At 46.8% G+C, this 19412-nt stretch overlaps 1 protein-coding gene across 1 annotated transcript in view; it reads left to right on the top strand.

The window, feature by feature from the left end:
• LIPC (lipase C, hepatic type) overlaps window positions 1-19412 on the top strand; it is a 160449-nt gene that overhangs the window by 78695 nt on the left and 62342 nt on the right. The gene's annotated exons all lie outside the window — the stretch shown is intronic.

Here is a 19412-nt window from a genome sequence, read left to right as displayed (position 1 = left end):
GTCTTTCAGGTCTCTGGAAGTGTAGAGGATTATAATTACACCCAGGTGGAAGCCTGACTGAAGCCCACCTGCTAAGGAAAAAGTGCTCCCATTAAATAGCCAGGATGGAATGGAGTTCACGGTTGGGCGCAGGGGAGGGTGAATTTTTAGACTGCAGCGTCAAAGTGGTTCTCAAATTTATCCCCTAAAATCTGGAAGTAAAGAAACAAAAGCATCCTTTAAGAACAGGTAAAAAGAGCCTTGTCCATAGGGAAGGTGACCCAGTCCTTGGCTCCTGACGGCCATCGCCTCAGGAGGACACACATCCTGTCTACACAATCCTGCCCCAATAGCCAAAGAAAGCCCCAAAGGTGGAAGCTCCGAAGCTGGCGTTTCAAGAAATGACAGTGCCCCCCACTCCACAAACACAAGGGAGAAATCGCAGCACGGCCTTGCCACAGAGTGGTTGAGCGTGGGGTTTGAGCCAGTCACAGGTTCTAATCCTAACTCTATTTCTTACTAGCTGGGTAGTCTGCGGCCAACCACTTTACTCCTCCGTTTCCTGGCCTGTGAAGTGGGAAGAATTATGCTATTACTTCTGTTGTAAGGTTTAAGAGACAACATGAATTGAAGTGCCGGGCACACTACTTAGAACCTAAGCGGTGCCAAGGCTAATTTCATCAGTCCCTCTAGCCCCGCCCCCATACAGCAGAAGGCAAATTCCTGATGGATTCCTAAGCACTATCTCTGCTAAATACTCGTTAGTGTTGTAGCCGGTGGTCAGGCAGCAGAAGCTCCACAGCCTTGCCCCCTCTGATACATCGTTCAGTGAGTGTGGAAAGTTCAGGCACAATGATCAGAGATTCAGGCTTTGGTGGGCACCTGCCATTGCCTGACCATGTAGCACTGTCCCTCTCCCCCATCCTTGTACTAAGCACAGGCTGTCATCGCCAGAGGGCTGAGCCACCACAGGGCTGTCCATCCCAGTGACAACTCAGTGGTGCTGAAAACGCTGCCTGGCGCATGATTCCAGGTCGACCCTTTCTGGCTGTGCCACCAGACCTGGAAACCGGACAGCCTCTCTGCCCGCACCGTCACACACAACCTGGAGTGGGTGGGGGGCGGGGCTTCTACTTGGCTGCATTTCTGACCAAGTTAGATACCTTGACACAGTCCCAGCAAGCAACAGAGCACCCATTGTTCAGCCTCCCCGGCCCCCGAAAGGGACCGTGCCTGCCAAGTTCAGAGGTACCATCCAGATTCTGGCAGCAGAGAGAAAGCTTCCCCAGCCCTCCCACCCAGAAGCCCAACTGCTCTCACCCACATGGCCTGAGGCCACTTAGCCCACAGCTCCCGCAAGAACCTCAAATCTGTCTGCTCTGCTGTTGGTGAAGGGGTGGTCAGAGAGGCCAGGCAAGCAGAAGAAATCTAAACCACGCTCTCCACCTGTGGCCATGGAGATCTGAGAGTATATCACTGTACTAGAGTAATAATCCTATAACTAGTATTATTGGAATTAATATTACTATAATATATATGTAGCTATAATATAAACATATAATGCAGCTGTAATAACTAACCATTATTCTTACTATACGGCAGGTCTATGCTAAGCGTTACCTCATTCTGAACATCAAACCTTTGTGGGTGTTAGGAACCCCAGTGGCTAGAGGAACTATCACTCTATCCATTTATGGATGACGACAGTGCAGAGAGGCTAAATTACTTGCCCAAGACCAAACGTAGGAGCCCAACTTCCCACTCGGGTAGTCTGACCTAAGTCCTGTGCCATTTGGCTCTGTAAATGTGAGCACCCCAGCCCTCGAGCTGGTCATGCTGGTGGCAGAGTTCTGAAGACCAGATCCAAGGGCCTAGAAAATGTACTGTGTTCAGCAAATGCCACTCCACTCCATCATCACTTGGTGCCTGAAAATTGCTTAATTTGTGTTGCTTTGTTTTCATGCTTCAACCTCTTCTTAAATGCAAATATCCCTTTCAACAGTCTCGAAATCCACAATTAGATGCCTTGGTGGGACTTATTTATGAGGTCTTTCCCTCCAGACAGCTAGCTGAGAGCAGGAGAAAGGGGCCCTGAGCAAATCTTCAATATCACATCAAAGTTTCTTTTCCCCCTCGTGTGCCTCTCATTTCTCATGCTTTCTCATTCTGCCCATGATCCAGAACTTTCATGCTGTTGTAAGGAAAACTGACTTAATAAATAAACTCACACTGAGAATGTTTCCTCAGTGATAGCCCATATCCTCATCAGACCCATATATATATATATATATACAGATTATTTCCAAGCAAGATCCAGTGAGAACTTCAGACTCCCTGTTTGCATTCAGGTGAAAGGCTAATATACATATATAAATATATACACATATATATATGTATATATATATATATACATATATATATGGAAAATATATATTCACGTGATTAGGAAGCCTGTGTAAATAGCAAGTCAAGGAGGTCCTCTCTGCCAGTGACTCCGTCCCCGACACTCCACCCACCACAGCCACACAGTGGGTACTGTGTGCTCACTCAGACCAGCATCTAGTGTTGTAGGACCCAGAGTATCATTTTGAGCTGCTCGAATTTAATTCCACTAAAATTATGTCACAAAATTGGGGCATTATGCAGAACTAAGAAAAACAGACTCAATAAAACCTCCATATATGCTTGACTGGTATTTGAGTCTTGCCCAATTTGCATACATTAGGCCCTATGGGTCTCAATTTTTTTTTTTTTTAAATATAGGGCCACATGTAAATGGCTCTTATCTATAAAAATAAAAACATACGTATCTTTACAAAGGATACTCCTTAAGTAGTGACTTCATCTCCCAGGGGCATTTTCCTAGTAAGAGTCCTATGGTCATGGTTAACCCAAAGGGATGAATAAGCTGTGATAGGATATTCTTCCCTGGAATACCCAGGGCAGCAAAGGTTTTGAGAATGAGGGAAGGGGCTTAAGCAGAGGTCTTCCTACCTCCTAGTCAGAGGGTATATAGTTATCAATTGCCACATTACAAATTACCTCCAAATCTAGCAGCTTAAAACAACAGACATTAAAATGTCACAGTTACAAAGAACCAGACATCTAGGAGCAGCTCACTTGGGTGGCTCGGACTCCATGGGGTAGTCTTTTATGAGACGACACTTGAGCTCAGGGCCTCTTACGAGGCTGCGGTCAGCAGGGGCTGCAGTCACTTCAAGACTCGACTGGGGCTCGAGAATCACTAACAAGCTCATTCAGTGGGTTATGGGCAGGACTCAATTCCTCACTGGGTGCTGGGCAGAAGTTTCAGTTCCTTGCCGTGGGGGCCTCTCCATAGAGCTGCTCATGACTCGGCAGCTGGCCTCCGCCAAAATGAGACATCAGGAGGAAGGAGAGAGAAAGAGAGAGAGAGAGAGAGAGAATCCGACACAGAAGGTCTGGTCTTTTACGATCTAATCCCAGCAATGACATCCCTGTGCTGTATGCTATTGGTCACACAGATGAACCCTGGTACATTGTGGGAGGCGCCCACACAAAGGGGTGAAGACCAGGAGGCAGGGGTGTTTGGGGCCTTCTAGGAGTCTGGCTACCCCAGGAGGGTAAAGAGCACAGGGAGGTCCACAGTGAGAGGTATCCAGAGGGCATCCACATGCCCTTGAGCAGGTGCGTTAACCTCACCCGGCCTCAGTTGGCACTTACATAAAATAAGGGTAGTAGAGTTGTCAGGGCTCAGTGATGTTCATGAAAGCATTGACCAGAGTCCTGCAAACGTAAGGCAACACTATTTTGGTTGTTCAGCAGTAGTGGTGGCACACAGTTCTGGGGACTCCTACTCGGTTGAGCTCTCGGGCCCAACCCACCTGTGTAAATCAGTGCCAGTGCGTAGCTCAGATTGCCAATACCCAACGTCAGATAACGAAGTGTTGCAAAATACAGCTTGGGTGGAACCTCTTTAACATCTGTTAGAGCTAATTTATAATTAGCCTTTCACCTGAATGCAAACAGGGAGTCTGAAGCTCTCACTGGATCTTGCTTGGAAATAATCTGTACTCTTCATTTCTATGCCCTCCCTTCATTCTATTTCCTTAGCGATCCTGGTGCTTCTACCTCACAGACAATATGAAACGAAGCATTCTGTCCAGCCCTCTCAGAGGTATCACAGGTTCACAACCACTCAGCTCTAGTGTGATTGATCCCATCTGAGACCTGCCCAACCATCCGCCCCTGCCCCTGCCCCTGCCCTAGGGGCTTTCAAGACAGACATGCTTTAACTCCAGTCACTTAGGGCACTGAGAACTTTCTCACTAAGAAATGCCTTTTTCTCTTAGAACCCCAACAGTGCTGGTCAGACAAGTGCCGGTCCAGTAAGAGCACTGGACAGGAGCCAAGAATCTAAGGCACGAATCCTGGCTCTGATCTTTGTCTTTGGTGTGGCCTTAGGCAGGTCACTTCATTGCTCTGAGCAATTTAGATCTGTATCAAAGCCTCCATGATTCTACTTGTTATTCACTGAGCCCCTCTGAGCCTTCTCCAATGCCCCCCCTCCCTGCCCTACAGCACCCCACCAAAACAAAGTATATGCATCCTTCAGAGGTACTCCTTGTACTTCTGCTTCTCTCCCGGTGAGGTTTTCTTTCCTTCTGAACACTGGCAGGACTCACCTGTGTGCATCATGCACTGAGCGCGGAGCCGTATGGACTGGTGCTGATAATTCAGCCTCATCTTCACCACAATCACAGCCAACCCTTACTGAGCACCATGCACGGGGTTCTGTTCTATCTCATTAAACTAAAAATTCACAACAGTGCTGAGGTCGTAACTATCACCATCTCCATTTTAACAGATGAGGAAACTGAGGCTCAGAGCGAAGCAACTTATTCAAAGCCATAGGGCCTGTGTGAGGCCGGGCCAGGATTCAAACAGGCAGACTGGGCCCAGGGTGGTCTCTCTTGGGACTGACGTCTTTTTCCACAAAGAATGTAAATTTCTTGATCACAGGCCCTATTTCTATTGCACATAGTTTCTGTAAGCCTTTGCTTATTAATATTTTTTTATGTTTATTTTTTTTGAAGAAGAGAGAGAGCACGAGCTGGGGATGGGTAGAAAGACAGGGAGACACAGAATAGGAAGCAGGCTCCAGGCTCTGGGCTGTCAGCACAGAGCCCAACGCGGGGCTCAAACCCACAAGTTGTGAGATCATGACCTGAGCCGAAGTCTGACGCTTAACTGACTGAGCCACCCAGGAGCTCCGCTCATTAGAATTAATGGAAGTATCAGGCTTCTGTCCTAGGCACTCTAAGTATATGGTAAAGCATAAACTTCATCCCTACCTTTCCAGAGCCAGTGATATAATATGTTATAATCGATAAATCCAAACTTCCATAGACTCATAGGACTGGGAAGGAGTGTTTTCCCAACTCTCATTTTGCAAGTAAGAAAAAGGAAGCCCAAAGAGAGTAAGCGAGTGGCTTGTGATCACATAGCTCACTCCCTGCAGCGGAGCCAGGAAAGGAGCTCTGTCCTGTGGGGAATTCAGTCTCGGGCGTGGTTCTCAGTGTTGCTTAACTGGGGCAATTTTGCCCCCTTGCAACCCCCCACCCCTGGGACACTTCACATTGTCTGGAAACATTTTTTTTGGTCACAACTGGGGAAGAGGGTGCTATTGGCACCTGGTGAGTAGAGGCCTGAGGTGCCACTCAACATCCTACAGTGCACAACACAGCCCCTTAGCAAATAATTATGCAGCCCCCAGCATCAGTAGTCTGGGATTGAGAAACCCATTCTATGGGGCTTGCCAATTCCCTCTGAGGCTCTTCTCTCCCATTTGTTTACATGCAGTCATCCACAGTCGACACCTTGTCATATTCATCCTCTATTCTGGTGCCCAACAAAGCACTTGGCATGGAGCAAAAACCCCATGAAAGAGAAGGAGGAAAGGACAGAGGAGGGAGAAAGGGAGAGGGGAAGAAAGGGAGAAAAGAAGGAAGAGAGAGAAAGACAGGAAAAGATAGCAGGCTTTTCATGCGGACAAAGAGAGTCAAGCCTTTTAAATCAAGACCTCAGTTCACAAAGCAGAAGACTAATGACTTCTTACATATTTTTCCAGAGAGAAGACTAACTCTGAATACCTTAATTACACCTCAGCGTAATTTAGGCCATTTCTAACAAAGTGAATTAAGGAGAGAACCAAGCCTTGCTGCAGAAATCTTCTCCCTATTAGAGTATGTCCTGATTGATGGGTGTGATGGAGCTGGTGAGGTACAAATGCACTGCCTTTTTAAAAGTAACTGGTTCCTTAGAGGTGTCCATTGGGAAAATTGCTGTAGTTACAGCTGCCACTGAGGAAGACATAATAGACAGCTCTCATTCCCAGGCAGCCGAGCCGCGGAGGAGGGCTGGCCGGTGGGCTGTAAATCCAAATATCCAAGTATGGTTCACGCTTCTGCCCCCGACCAAATGACAAATGGCTCCCCTGCCGGAGCTGGCAGGTGATGCACCACTCCTCACACCCTGCCCACTGCGGTGGGACAATCTGTCAGCCACTAATTCTCGGGAACAGATAAGGAAGGGGAAGAAGTCAGCCTGTGGTTCTTGGGCAAGGAGAAGGGGTCCCTGAGCCCAGGACCTTCTTGGGAAATGCAGCTCCTGCCCTTTGCGGCAAACAAGGCTCCACTGTCAACCAGAGGAGAGCATCATCTCTCTGTGTTTTCAACAAGGTATGGTGGCCACCTAGAAAATGCCTTGGAACCATCGGATAGAAATGTGCTTACACATATGTCCCTCCCTCCCTCCCTCCTTCCCTCCATAATTCTCTCCAGCGTCCTCATTGTAGGAGCCTTCCCCTTCTTCATAGGTGTGCCTCTTCCAGAAATCAAACAACACTTCCCGCAGGGTTTTCCCCAGACTCCACACCAAGGCGATGCTCTCCCCACTCCATGCCCCGACTGCATATGTGCCTCCCTGGCAGGTGCTTGGCACACTCCACCCCCTGCCCACCGCTGGCTGGCAGTAGACTATCCTCCCGGCTGCCCATCTGAGTGACCTGTAGGACTGCCACCACCCACTGGATCTTCCACGGGGCTGACTTGCATGGAACCCATGGAGCTTAGGTTTCAAGACCTCCTCACCTGCACAAGCCCCTCCCTAAGCCCCCTGCCCAACTGTGTATTCATGATTTCTTATTCCTTTTCCTAAACGAGATACCTAAATTGTATCTACAACTCAAGCCCCGGAGAACCTGGCTCTTTCCTGCCCACAGTGCCCTGCATAACTTGTACAAAAAAGGTGCTTAAAAAGGATTGGAGATTAAAAAAATGGATCCTGACTACAATGGCAATTAATTAGGAATCAGTGTTTAACAAGACAGTGAATATTTGCATTTCCCTCAGGTAGGCTCTAATAATTCTTCATCCATTGCTGAACCGAAAAAAAAAAAAAAACCCAGTGGTGGTCTGTATCAGCTAGTCCAGTAGTTCTCAAACGCCAGCATGCAACAGAACCCCCTGGAGGGCTTACTAAGGCACCTCCAGCTGGGCCCACCCCCAGAGTGTCTGGTTCAGTCAAGTTCAAGGCAAGACCAAAAATTTGCATTTCCAACAAGATCCCTGGTGCTGCTGCTGCTGGTCAGAGGACCACACTTTGAGAACCACCGTGAGTCTATGCATTCTCAATAAGGATGATACTGCTCAACGGGGATGAAAAGTTGTTCTTGGTGGGGGGAGGACAAAGGAATCTTACCTTTTTTTATTATAAAATGGACAGACAGGCAGTGCCTAAACAGATCTGGTGGTATTAAAATTTCATGGATGGGCAATTAGGAAAAAATGTCTACAAAGCCTCGTTAGGGAGTGGGGCGCCTGGATGGCTCAATTGGTTAAGCATCCTACTTCGGCTTGTGGTTCACATGGTTCACGGCTTCACGGTTTGTGGGTTCAAGCCCTGTATGAGGCTTTCTGCTATCAGCACAGAGGCTGGAGCCGGCTTCAGGTCCTCTGTCTCCCTCTCTGCCCCTGCCCTGCTTTCTCACATGCTCTCTTTCTCTCTCTCTCTCTCTCTCAAAAATAAATAAATATTAAAAAGACTCCTTTAGGGAGTAATAATGAAAAAAAGTTAAGAACATTGATCTGGCCCAAGGTGCTGAATCCCTGGCAACCTGAACCGGGACCCCTCCCCCTCCACCCCATATCTGATACCGTGGAAGGAGCCCGGGACGTGGAGTCAAGAACCCAGGTTTAAATGCCAGCTCTGCCCAGCAGCTGTGAGTTCCTTCCACCCAAAACCCACGTTCGCTTCCGAGCCAAAATAAAGAAAGTAAGATTGACCGACTCTACCCTCAAAGGGAGTGCTATGTGTGGTTGGGAGACATACTTTAGGAGGTTGTTATAAGGATGGAGGTGAGTGAGGCCCAAAGAGCATCAGGAGTAACGAGAGCAGCCCATTAAAGAGCACCTTCCAGCAAGGGTGGGGCTGTTGACAACTTGCTTTGCTGAGCAACAGAAGCGAGAGAATGCTCATCTCAGGGCAGAACCAGATTGCTCCTCACAAGAGAGGCACAAGAGAAGAGGTCTGGGGCAGGATGCAGCCAGATGGTGCTGGTGGCAGCCTAGAAAGGAGAAAAATGCCTAAAACACACATCCAATCCTGCTTTGGGCAGTTTTCTGATTGGCAGCCTTATAAACTCTTTCTTCATCACCCCGACGAATTCTGCACTAAGTTACTTCTCACTGAAGAATGCTAGAGGAACCAGCAGATTATCTGGGGGTACAGCCAAGAGGTGTCAGGTCTACATGAATGTGTTGCTCAAAACCAGAGGCTCCCACAAGGTGATTGTCACGCCCCTGGGTTACATTCTTTTCTCTGCTACTATTTGCCCAGTCTTCCAGGCCCCAAACCTGACTCCCACCCTCCTTCAGTCCTCAATTCCAGCCAGACACCAAACCTTGGGGATTAGCCAGGGCAGGCCTCTTTTTGTCTGTAGGTCTCTGATTTCCCGGGACCTGCTCCCCTGTGTCTCTTTAGGGAGCTTCTGCCTCTCATCAAGCTCTCTGGCTCCTGTCGACTCCACCTAAGACGCCTCCTGTAGCCCTTCTCCTCTGTATCTCCAGAGACCCACACCTCATCAGGGCCTTTACTATCTCCCCCAGGGCACTCAGCAGCTTCCTGATTGGTCTTCTCCCTTTATACCTACACTCTTTCTAGAAAAGATTCCAGGCAGCTCAGCAGGTGCATATTCAAACGCATCCACCCCATCCCACTATAACTACCTGAAGGGCACTCTTACTATTTTTTATGCTTTAACTTTTTTCTTGTTGTTTTTTTTTTTCCAGTTCTACACTCTAAGATTTCTTTGGTGATGACAGATCTTCCCCCAAAATGACAAAGAATTTAGAAACATTTTCAACTTATTTTTAACGTTTGCGTCAATGAACAAAGAAATCATAGCTGGTGACAGGGTGGGGAGGAAGGAGGAAGGGAACTTAATTAGCTTTAGCTTTTATAGGGTACTTTCATCAGTGCAGGTTGAGCTGGGATGTGACATCTGATGGGGTCTAATCACAAGAAGGGAAGGTACACTAGATTGCCACAAATATATTTACCAGTTTTTACAATACCATTTTTAAAACTCTCTGCAGAAGTCAATTTCCTCATGAGGAAATTTCTGTACTGAGATTTTTTAGAATAGGCAAACCTGAAATTTCTTTCTTAGCTGAAGTCCGTTCATCTGGCTCCAACACTGTGATTCTGAGAACAAACATCAGTGCAATCTTAGAGCCTCTGGCTCTCCACCCTTCAGGAATTTTCTGCAGCCTGAATTTAGGTAGGGAAATCTGAGGATGAAAAGATTAACTAGATAGCTGTTATGTATCTTGGCGTTAGAGGGTGGGAGTAAAATCCCAGCTCAGCCTCACACCTGGGTAGGCTAGAATTTAATGAAATCCTACAGATACATGGGCCAAGAGAGAGGCAGTAGCTGAAGGCCCGGCTGGAGAGGCTGGACCTAAGGCCTGGCTAAGTAACTAAGCAGCCTAAGGCCTGGCTGAGGCCAGCGAGTTGGAGTCTTGCACGGGCCTTGGTGACAATACAGATGGTGGACTGTGACAAAGAAGGAGCTGACTTACCATGACATCTTTTTTGTTCCCTTTCTCTGACGTTTCACCCCCATAGGTCCCTTCCCTCCTCTGAAGCCCCACAGCCCTGTCCACCCCACTCCCACACAGGGCTGCACCTCTTTATGCATAGGACCTGCCTTCCCACCACACTGTATGCACCTGGACTGCAGGCAGTGACTTACTCACCTATGTATCCTGAACACTACCCAGCATACAGTAGATGCCAAGTGTATATTCATTAAAAGAAAGAAGCATTTGTGGTGCATTATTTCTCAAGTCCTACATTTGGGCTTGTAAATCTTGTGCTCAACTCCATGTATATTTCTCTCTCTTTTGCAAAAACATTATCATTTAGCTTGCCATCACTCTCTTTTTTTAAGTTTTATTATTATTATTATTATTATTATTCATCTTGAGATAGAGCAGAGAAGGGCAGAGAGAGAGGGAAACAGATCCCAAGCAGGCTGTGCACTGTCAGTGCAGAGCCCAATGTGGGACTCGAACCCACGAACCGTGAGATCATGACCTGACCCAGAGTCGAATGCTTAACCGACTGAGCCCCCCAGGAGCCCCAGCTTGCCATCACTCTTTTTTTTCTTTTTAATTTTTTTTAATGTTTATTTATTTTTCGAGAGAGAGATTGACAGAGTGTGAGCAGGGGAGGGGCAGAGAGAGAGGAAGACACAGAATCCGAAGCAGGCTCCAGGCTCTGAGCTATCAGCACAGAGCCCGACGTGGGGCTTGAACCCACGAACTGTGAGATCATGGCCTGAGCCGAAGTTGGACGCTCAACCGACTGAGCCACCCCAGGCACCCCAGCTTGCCATCACTCTTGCTTTGAGGTCACAAACGTCAAAGTAGCCCCAAGTCACTAATGTGTAGTGGTTAGGGTATAATGTTCCAAAATTAGAAGTAAATTTTCTAAAACTAGATTTTCAATGCTGAAGAGAAGTATAAAGCTAGTAGGGTATATCTATTCATCCACTTTTGTATTCACTAAGCAACTTTTGGGGTATTCCCATGTGCCAGACTATGTACTGGATCTTGGGTGCATGAAGATGAATAAGATACGATTACTACCAGCCCGAGAATCTCTCAGTCTATAGACCTTTCCTTTGTCATTCAGCAAGCATTTAATGAGCCCATGAGGTAATGAAACGCTTTACTTGGCCGTTCTTTTTTTTTTTTTTAAGAACAAACACCTCCATCATACGTGCCAGGCAGCACTAAAGATTATATATGAACAGAAATAATGTATATATTTTATCAGCTATTACCTTTATCACAACTCTATGAGGTACAATTAATTAGCTATTATGACAGACATAAAATCTCTTTTAATCCTCACAGTTGAATGAGGATGCCAGTACCATGACAAGAATGAAGGAACTGGGGCTCAGAGAAGTCACCTAATTTGCCCAGAGTCACACAGCTGATGAAGTGGTAGAACCAGGATTTTATTTTCCTTCTGAGATAAGAGAACTCGATGTGTTCCTTAAACCCGGGTCAGAATCGGTCACCAGCTTTGCCCGCCATTGATTCAGAGGCTGGAGGAAGACGGCAGAGGCTAAGGGCAGAGTCTAAAAGAAGGAGTCATGAGGGGTACCTGGGTGGCTCAGTCAGTTTACTGTCAGTCAGTTAGGTGACTCCTGACTTTGGTTCAGGTCATGATCCCAGGGTCGTGGGATCGAGCCTCACATCAGACCTCGGGCACTGGAGCTGTTGCTATCTTTGTGAGACCCCACACGTGCTAGGGACCAAGCACAGAATAAGCATCTGAGAGCAAAGAGAGCAGTGGGAAAAACCATGGAGAGGTGGCATATCAGGGCCAGCCCGTGACCCACCAGGCACAGGGGACCCACACCACTCAGAACCCAGGGTAGACTTTACACACACACACACACACACACACACACTCTTTAGGTCTGTGTCCTCAGGTGGGCATTTTCAGAAGAAAACCAGAATGCCATGCTACCAAGCCCATGAGCTGTTTCAAGATCTGACAAGGCATAATTTTCTAAAAAGAAAAGATTTCTGAGAAAACCCTGTTTACTCCAGAACTCCATAGCCCAGTTTGAAATCCCAGTCTGACAGATTAGGCCAGAGTATGGCCCGCATGGCATCCTGGCTGGAGTAAATGAGCACCGTCTCAGCTTTACAGAAACCCCAGGCCCCTTAGCTTAAATGTCTCCTACATAGTGAGGTTATATTCCAGCCCCATCTAGGGCAATGACCTCTCAGGGCAGAGGAAAATAAATACGCCATTGTTGGAAACCACAGGGCTGGAGTGATGACAGCTGTCCCTTCTAAATTTTTCTTTTTTATACCTGTGACCAGTCTTGGACCTTTCAGAAAAGAGATGGTGTCAGAGTCTCAGGCAGGCGATTCTTCCAGCCAAAGCCACAAAGAAATTCCCGTTATCTCCAGTTCTATCTCTGGAGGTCAACCCCCCACGCCTCCTCCCAACGTCCAAGGGGACTTTGAGGCGGTCAGGCTAGGCAGAGTGGAGCACAGTCTGGGGACTGCACTGCTGCGTCCGTCAGCCTTGAGGCTGCTATCTCCTTGCCGCTCTCCCCACAACCCACTTCCTAATGTTTTGGTGGTTAAGAACAAATTTGGATATTTTTTCCCCTTTTTGTCCTTCTCCTGGCAATTTCAAATGTGTCTAAAGAAAGGAAATTTCTGCCATTGTCAGAAATGAGACCAAAATAACATGGCACCATGAAACCCCAGGCTTTTTGTCACTGGAAAGCGGCACAACTCGAGTAACAGAGCTCTGAGCACTGCCCAGTGCACGTGAATCAGTTGGCCCCGTTAGCTCAACACCGGGAGAGCCGGGCAAGCTGCACCCTGTTTTATAAGGCCCATCATGTTCTGGTGGCAAAGAAATGATGTCCTGGTTCCTTTTTTTTTTGTTTTTTTTGTTTTTTTTTACATCCAAGTTAGTTAACATATAGTGTAATAATGATCTCAGGAATAGAATCCGGTGATTCATCACTTATATATGACACCCAGAGCTCATCCCAGTCAATGTCCTTCTTAACGACCCCTTTGCCCAATTAGCCCATCCCCCCACCCAAGACCTCTCCAGCAGCCTTCATTTTGTTCTGTGTATTCAAGAGTCTCTCATGGTTTGTCTCCTCCCCCATTTTATCTTATTTTTGCTTCCCTTCCCTTTACGTTCATCTGTTTTCTGTGATCTCCCAGATCTTAACGTGGTACGAGGAACACCAAGCATAGTTAGAGGAAGAATAGAGCTCACGTGGCCAGATATCTTGAGTCACGTGAGGCTTCAAAACCTGAGACACACAGAAGCTGGAGCACTAAGGCAAAGAGAACGAAAATTCCTCAGACACTGGACATCAGAGGGTCCCCCAACTTCCTGCAGCACGTAAAGCCTGATGTGACAATGTTGGAAGAGATGACCAGTCCATGCACTGAAAGGGACCGATGGGCAGAGAAGCCACTAGAAAGCTATCCAGGTGTTAGGCCAGGGTGGGGCTGGTGGGAGCGAACATAGACCCGTGTGCTGACCGGAGCCTCTGCTACAGGTGTTCCCAGCTCCACTTCTCCTTAGCCAAGTGGCCTCAGGCAGGTTGTGCAGTCCCTGAGCCTCAGAGTCTCTGTATTCAAAGGTGGAACACTAAAAGACTGATATACCTCAGTGGTCGTGAGGATTAAATTATGTAATATACAAAAAAACGTTTAGAACAGGCCTCGGCACACCGTAAGCGCTCAATAGTTGTTGTTGGGCAGGAGCCTGGTGGGCAGGGGTTTCTACGAGGTGGGATAGGCATGCCATGAGTATAAACGCAGACTGTTCACTGCTGTTAGAATGCTCCTCCCTTTATTACACCAAGACGTGTTTCCTTCATACTCCACCCAGCCTCATACCAGCCTTTCCCTTCTTTGGCTAAATATCCCTCCAAAAGTTCTTCGGGTGACATGGCTGCCAGTCCCCTCACCCTTAGGTCGGTCTTCTTGGAACGAGCTCAAGTTGCTGGGTGTCCAGCCTGCAAGACAGTTCCCGCCCAAACCAACAGTCACAGGTCAAAACCACCACGTCCATTGCTGAGCATCCATTTCCATTCATGGGACTTCAGATTGCATTCTCGGGGCTGCAGGCCACCGACCAGCTCTGGGGGATCCAGCGCCATGCAGGCCCTCGAGCCCCCGCCCCAGCTCACAGCAGATGGCTGTTGCCTCCTTCAGCCAGCCCTCCCAGGCCTCAGAGAGAGGAATCCAACTGCTAGGAGTCTCTTCCTTACGCAGCCAACCTGGAAGGAATGCCTTAGAGGGGGTGGCAACCACACAGCCACCATCCACCTCCCTTGACCGCACCCTCCTGGAGTGCACCCTGTCTAGGCTGCACCTGGACCCCTCAATAACACCTGTCTGCCCTGCTCTGGTCTCCCACAAACACCAGGACCTGTGCCTTACAACTGGGCTCTCCTTAGCCAAGGAACCTCCTTAGCCTGGGAAAAAGATGGCCACACTGCCCATGGCATTGTTGGGGACAAGGGTGTTGTTTTGTCACCTTCATAGATCGTTAAAACCACAGCTACGCCAGAACCCAGAAATAGAAGCCACACCCGGCCTGCTGGGGAGTGGCACATTGGCTCAGTTCTGCCACAACTGAAAGGGCACGTTTCCACAGAAGACCCTCGACCAGCTGTTCTGGGACAGCCACTGGGGAGATGGGCCCTGAATAGGGTAGGGGCTGAAGAGAAGGCACAGCAAAGGGCACCCAGGCACCTTGCTCACTTCCCCTTCATTCCCAGCCAACTGCCCACAATTCCAAATCTAGACCCCTAACTTCTATTTTTTTATTTGTATTTTTATTTGGGGGGGGTGGGGAGAGAGAAGGAGCAGTAGGGGGAGAGAGAGAGAGAATCCTAAGAAAGCTCGAAGCCCACAAAAAGCCCGATGCAGGGCTCAAACCCATTAACCATGAGATCATGACATGAGCCAAAATCAAGAGTCAGATACTCAACTGACTGACCCACCCAGGTGCCCCCAGACCGCTAGCTTCTGAGAAACCCATGCAGGCAGCAATGTTCTTTTTCTCCAGATGATACCAACTGCTGAGAGGCCCCTCCAAAAAAGCAGTCGTGTTCTCCCTGAAGACACAGGCTCAAACTGTGCTCTGCTCCAAGCTGGCTCTCTTTCTCAACTTCCAAGCCCTGCTGGCTTCCCCACCCCCCCCCCCCCCGACACACACACACATACACCTGTCAAGGGCAGACACTCCTGAGGTGTTGGGCCAACCAGGCAAACACCATCATGTTTACCTGTACTGACGGACTCAGAAACAAAATTGGTTCTCACAATGGCTAAACTGTTTGAATTCCTTCTTGTTTTCTCTTATCTTCTTAGGTGTCTTTTCAACCAAAAGAAAAAAACATGTCTGTTTTCTTTTTGGTCTCTTAAAAAAAAATGAAACCAATATAAGCCAGACTAACTTGACCTGACTTAGCTCACTATTAAACATACAAATGGGATCACCCCTGTTCTTGGAGTGTGATCTGTCACCTGCCATATCTGAAATCAAGACTAGAATCCAAGACAAGCCATCCACCAGCTACGGGAAGCTAGCTCTTTCTGAGTGTCAGTCTCTCCGTCTGCAAGGGGCAGCAACACCGTCCAATCCAAGGGTTTGTGTGAAGATTAAATGAGCACGTGCTAGCCTAGCAGGTGTTCAGTAAATATATATATATTCTCCTTCAAAATGCATTTCTTGGCATCACGGGCACTGCCCTAGTTCTTTTGTACCTTTCTTTTTTACGTTTTTTTTCATGTTTATTTATTTTTGAGAGAAAGAGAGACAGAGTGTGAGCAGGGGAGGGGCAGAGAGAAAGGGAGACACAGAATCTGAAGCAGGCTGCAGACTCTGAGCTGTTAGCACAGAGCCCCATGCGGCGTTCGAACTTACGAACTGCAAGATCATGACCTGAGCTGAAGCCAGACTCAACCGACTGAGCCACCCAGGCTCCCCACTTCTGTGCCTTTCTAAAGCATAACAACTATCCTACGGCTTGCCAGTTCTTCAGCAAGACAGGGACCCCTGTGGACTTGGAGCGCTTTGCCATATCATTCACAGGGATGCAGCTCTGTCTCCTATAGTCCCAACCTTACACTGCCCGGTGACCAAGAATCACTCCTGTCACTACCTGATAGCATGTCTGTGTCTAGAAACAGAAAAGTGTTACACACAAGTAGTTCACACGATGATATTCAGAATTCTATCAATGGGAGTCAACCATTATATTTTCCAGTCAAAATTTAGTCCTTGTAATTGGTATCACCAATTATATGAATTCAGAACAAAAGAGCTTTCAAAAACAGCAGAAGCTATTTATATACTATTTTATTTCCATGAGACTTCAATCGATTCCACCGCTAACAAAAATGTACCAGTGCAGGATTATATTAATTCCTTCACTCATGTGACACATATTTATTGAGTTCTTTCTGTATCCCAACCTTATACTACAGTGTTGGGCACACAGTGGCAGACACAGCTGACGACAACTCAGCTCCCTGGTAGAGCAAAAAGATACTTTATTTGATCAATTCTGAAGCATTTTCTTCATATGTAAAATACGTTTGAAATTGGAATATATCTTACAAATGCTGGGGTTGTGAGGTTGATCAGAAGTGCTCATGTTATCATCACTTCACTGGAGTTTTGTGCACTGTTGGTACTACATGGGTCAAGGTTCATTGCCAGTTAGAATGTTTTTGAAAAGACTAACCTATGATTTGCATGCAAAAAGGCATGGAGACAGCGTTAAGGCATAAATTTGATACGTATTATTGGAGAAATGTCAGCTATCCCATAATTTTTTACAAAGTAACAAACAAGTGTTTTATGGGAAGATAATCACAGTGTATGAAATGGTGCTTTGCTGATGCCTGTGCAAAAGGATTGTCCGTTACACTCTAAGCAAACCAACTGGCGTAGGAGAAACTGCCAACCCCTCAAAATAGATGAAAGAAGTCTCAAAGTAATGAGAGGCTATTGTGACCAATTCATGCATGACACAGGACTATCATTAAAGCGTCATGTCACAGCTTAATTTGTAGGTTTCTTTTTTTCCTTTTTAGTGGTATATAAAACAATGGTGTATCATACTTTCCATGGCATCATGTTAGATTCAGTGAAATACTGTAATAAACAAGTAAGCAAAACAAAATCATTCCAGGTCTCAAGAAATGTTATGTAACACTCAGAAAAATGCTGTGATAGGGAAAAAGAGAACAAGCTAATTTTTACAGAGGTCAAGAAGGCCTCCCTGAGAAGGTAAATTTGAGGCAAAGCCAGCCCTGCAAAAGGCCAGCAGAGCATCCCAGGCAAAGGGCACCGCTGGTGTAAAGGCCCTGAGGCGGGCAAGGGTTCCGGTGTTCCGGAAGGATTTTATCACTGGTTATGAGGTCTTGGTCTGCTTAGAAGCTCATAACAACATCATGAGGCCATAAGCCAGTCCTACACATAGCTAACTTGGTGTATAACAAACATTATAATAAAAATAATTTGGAGGTTACAGAAATATTTATTGCACTTCATCCTGATAAAGGCAATGCCATTGGCAAAGAAACTCAATAGTAAATAATTATGGGGGGAAAGGAATTAATACCCAATTCAGATAAGGCAAATCTCACTTCTCTGCTGTCTTTAGTTTATGTGTGTTATTCTCCAAAAGTGCCCTATATCTATCTAATGTTAGCATTATTCACAACCATGTATTTTGCAGAAATGCCGTAAATCCCTTCAAGCCAATGGATAATTTGGGTCAAAAGATTTTCAGGAGTTTAGAAGCCAGTTAACCTCAAATTCATCAGTATACTGATAACTAGTTAAATTCCCAGAGCCTACATGCCTGCTATATGGATTTACTTACATTCAGACACCTAGATTGCCCCTCTAGGACTAACTTTCAACAGCTGATCCTTTTACCAGATTTGTGATGTTTATTTTTTTTACAAGATCTACGATGCATGTACGAAGCTCCATTGAAAGGCAAGGAAACTGAAGCTCAGGCAGGACAAGTGACTCACTTGAGACCACACAGCTGGTCAGAGCAAAGACTGAAGCCCAACTCGAGGCTCTTTCATTTCTTTTTTTTTTTTTAAGTTTATTTATTTTTGAGACAGCATGCATGTGTGCACGTGAGTGGGGGAAGGGCAGAGAGAGAGGGAGAAAGAGAGAATCCCAAGCAGGTTCGCCCTGTCAGTGCAGAGCCCAACATGGGGCTCTATCCCATGAACTGTGAGATCATGACCTGAGCTGATATCAAGAGTTAGACGTTTAAGTGACTGCTCCATCCAGCGCACCGAAGCTCTTTCATTTTCTTAAATAGGTCATGTGACCTCAACAGTAAAGAAGCCAGAAGAGGCGTTAGATTGAGGTTGTCAGATAAAATACAACACACCCGATTAAATTTGAATTCCACATAAATAATGAATAAATTCTGATATAAGTATGTCTCATACTTAAAGTGTCCATTATTTATCTGACTTTCATATCTAACTGAGTGCCCTATATTTTGATTTGCTAAACCCTACCACTTAAATGGCTATGGGCTGTTCTTTCCCACCATCCTCCACCTTTGTACCTGGCTGTGTAGTTACCATTTCTCTCTTTCTCTTCAAGTCCATCGTATCTCATCGTAAAAGATTCTGGTTACTCCATACCTCTTGTCAGTCTACACACTAGTTTTCCCTCCCAAGTGTTAGCGTAGAGTTGTCTATGTACTGTTTTTATCCACACGGGGCTTGCACCCTAAGCTGGACCGTTCACTTCATGTACTATTCTTACAAGCACGTTTTATATGAGGAGACTCAGCCTCTGGGGTTGGAAAAAAAGAAGTAGCGAAATGGTCAGAAGAGCATCAGAAGAGAAATAAGGAGCCAGGCAGTTCCTTGCTAATTCACCAATTTGGTGTTCATCCCCAAACAGATTGGCTCTGCTGTACTTCAAGGAATAGCACCTGCTCAGACCAAAGGGTACAACACCTTAAAGGCTTGCTGTTGGGATTCTACTGGAACCAGACAGGCCTGATTTCAAACCTTGTTTCCCCCAATGACTGGCTGTGGGGCACTGAGCAAGTCTCTGAGCCTCTGTTCCTCCATCTGTTAGAGTGAGGTGTTAATGCCCCCCTTGCAGGGCTGTTGGGGGGTTGAATGAAATTACTTTGAAAAATGCCTGGTTCTCAGTGTTCCTCACTGAAGGGGCACTATATGATATCTCTGTCTTCCATTCTGGATCCGCCTTGGTAAGACAGCATAGACATGTCATACGGAGGACAGGCGCATTCTCTC

Source organism: Neofelis nebulosa, chromosome 7 (assembly GCF_028018385.1).
Source record: "Neofelis nebulosa isolate mNeoNeb1 chromosome 7, mNeoNeb1.pri, whole genome shotgun sequence".
Classification (NCBI taxonomy): domain Eukaryota; kingdom Metazoa; phylum Chordata; class Mammalia; order Carnivora; family Felidae; genus Neofelis; species Neofelis nebulosa.
Note: the sequence above shows the minus strand (reverse complement) of the source record. Positions and strands in the feature narration are given on the sequence as shown.